General features: G+C 45.4%; 1 pseudogene; it reads right to left on the reverse strand.

Moving 5' to 3' along the window:
* Positions 1–1,538: 1,538 nt before the first annotated feature.
* On the reverse strand, positions 1,539–1,843 carry LOC123455031 (annotated as a pseudogene).
* Between the last annotated feature and the right edge of the window lie 858 nt (positions 1,844–2,701).

Genomic DNA, 2,701 nt, shown 5'->3' on the forward strand with positions numbered 1-2,701 from the left:
TTGGCTCTCCATTTCACAGAAACAGAACAGCAGATCACATTATGCAGTGACTGGCTTGTGTCTGGAGAGGAGTAACCATGTCCTTATAGAAATATGTGTGGAATGATGAGGGCTGGGGATATGGCAAGTGCTATTGCCACATAAACATGTGAGTTTGAAAGGGCCTAAATTATATATGCTGCATCCATGTAAAAATCTAGGTGTGGCCACAGGGTGCCTGGAAACCCAGTTTTATGTGTAGTGGGGACAGGAAAATTGCTGGGGCTCATTGGTTCGATAGTTTGACCCAAACAGCAGCTCTGGATGCAGTAAGGGACTCCATGTCAAGGAAGCATGTGGATGAGGCATAGAGGAGACACATGATGTTCTCCTCTGGTCTCTACACATGGGAGTGTGGGGCACATTCAGCTGAACACATGCATGTGCGCACGTGCACACGCACACACACAATACACACCACACATGCTATACACACACACCAAAACTTATGAAAATAAAAGAAACCCAAGACCCAAGAAATATTTGTGGAATGAACAAATGGGCCATGTTTGGGGAATTTTCTTTACTGTCTTTTTATTTGTTGTTGTTTTTGAGGTATGATATCACTCTAGCCCAGGCTGACCTGGAATTCACTAAGTAGTCTCAGAATGGCCTGGAAGTCATGGTGATCCTCCTACCTCTTTTTCCTGATTTCTGGGATTAAAGGAGTGTGCAAACATGCCCTGCATTTTCATTTTTTTTAAATTTTCATACTTTTATTGGTGCTGAGGAACAGTACACAAACATTTCAATTGTACACAAGTCTTAACACACGTACCAAAAATCTAAAGACCATGTATTGTTTCTTTAGAAGTTATTCCAGTGACACTCAGCTTCAATCTTAGAGGCGTTTTTCCTTATTAGGCTCTCATGTAGAAACATCTTCAAATTCTCACAATCTCTACTCAACTCCCACTGGTTCACAATTTTAGTATCATATACACTGCAAATGCAAATTTTTCATCTTTCACAGTACATTATCAAAATTATTAAGAACACTGGACTACCACGACTAGAGCTGTCACAGAGGCACACAGTGCTGATAACAGGGCAGTGACCAAGGAGTGGTTTTTTGTTTTTCTTCTTCTTAGGAAACGGCTCTACTAAAAACACAGACTAGGAGTAATTGAAAATATTCAAGACTTATTAAATGCACAAATGTGACTACAAATTGCCATTTAGTATGTTTTATATTGTAGGATATAAAACTAACCCCCACCTATGGAATGTTAAGCTGACACGCAAGACAGTCAAAGCTTCCCATAATTCAATATACCACTATTTTCTGGTTGTACCAAAAAATAAACAACCAGCAAATGATTTCACCTCTTAAAAAAAATCATTTACACTTAAAAAAATGGGATGAGGTGGGATTCCCTCCTTTTAAAAAAATGTTTCTAGAACTACTAAAAAACTTGCATTTGCAAAATAGTTGATAAAAAATATTCTTCTTGATTGTACAAGAAGGAGACAGGGATGCTGATGGACACGGTGGATTACTACTCAGCCTTGGCATCTTCCTCTCCCGCCTACTCAGAGGCTGGACTCTCCTTGCTCTTTGCCTCTCCGTTCTCGGCAGCTAGGTCTTCTTTAGTCTCTGGCTTAGTCACTTCAGCCTGCTTGCCCTTTGCTCCCCTCTTCCCTTTTGCTTGCACTTTTTTTGTCTGAAGGTTTAGCCTTTCCCGCTGCTTTTTTTTGGCTTCGCTTCCACCTTCACAGGAGCCGGTTTCGGTTTCGCGGACAGCCTGGCCGACCTGCGCTTGGGCTCGTCCTTCGTGGCCGAGCTCACCTTCCTCTTGGGCATCTTCTTGGCGCGTGCGGATGCTGCGGGCCAGGGCGGCGAGAACCTTCCCGAAGCTACGCTGCCTGTCCGCCGCCCCTGCTCTGCCTCCCGCCGCCGGACTGCTAGGACCCAGGGCGGGGGCTGTGGGAGAACCGGATGGAACGGGATTGGAGCCCGCCCCCTCCTCCCTTTTCAGTTTTTTGAGCGAGGGCTTTTACTCTAACTCAGGCTGACCTGGAATTCACTGTGTATTCTCAGGGTGGCCTTGAAATCAAGGAAATCTTCCTACCTGTCTCCTGAGTTCTGTGAGTAAAGGCATGTGCCACCATGCCCTGCTGGGGGAGGAGGCTGATGCTTGTACTTCTCCTCTGTAGACAGCCTGTAGCATCATCACGGGACCTCTGCACTGCCTGTTCCTTGCCTGCTTTTTCTGGATGCTGGTGGAGGCTGTCATGCTCTTCCTCATGGTCAGGAACCTGAAGGTCCTGAATTACTTCAGCTCCTGCAGTGCTAAGAGGTTGCATTCTGTGCCATTGGCTAAGGGTTCCCAGGACTGGTGGTCATTTCTGCCAGTGTGCAGCCATAGGACTATAGAATGCATAATCGGGTGGAGTGGATGTTTTCTCTTTCTAAAGATGCCTCCTTTTTGTCTCATGATGATTATTAACTTCATGAGATCAACAGCATGGTTACCAAGAAACCTGGCTCTTTTTAGTGTTGTGTGTGGTGTGTGTGTGTGTGGTGTGTGTGTGTGGTGGTTCCTGGATCCTTGGGGCTGTAGTTCACTGAAGGCATCCAATCAATCCATGGAGAGCAGGGTCTTGAGGGCTGTGAGTGTAAATGGATGTACACTTGGGGACCGACTTCACAAGTAGTTCC

The sequence above is a fragment of the Jaculus jaculus genome, chromosome 15 (assembly GCF_020740685.1).
Source record: "Jaculus jaculus isolate mJacJac1 chromosome 15, mJacJac1.mat.Y.cur, whole genome shotgun sequence".
Taxonomy (NCBI): Eukaryota; Metazoa; Chordata; class Mammalia; order Rodentia; family Dipodidae; genus Jaculus; species Jaculus jaculus.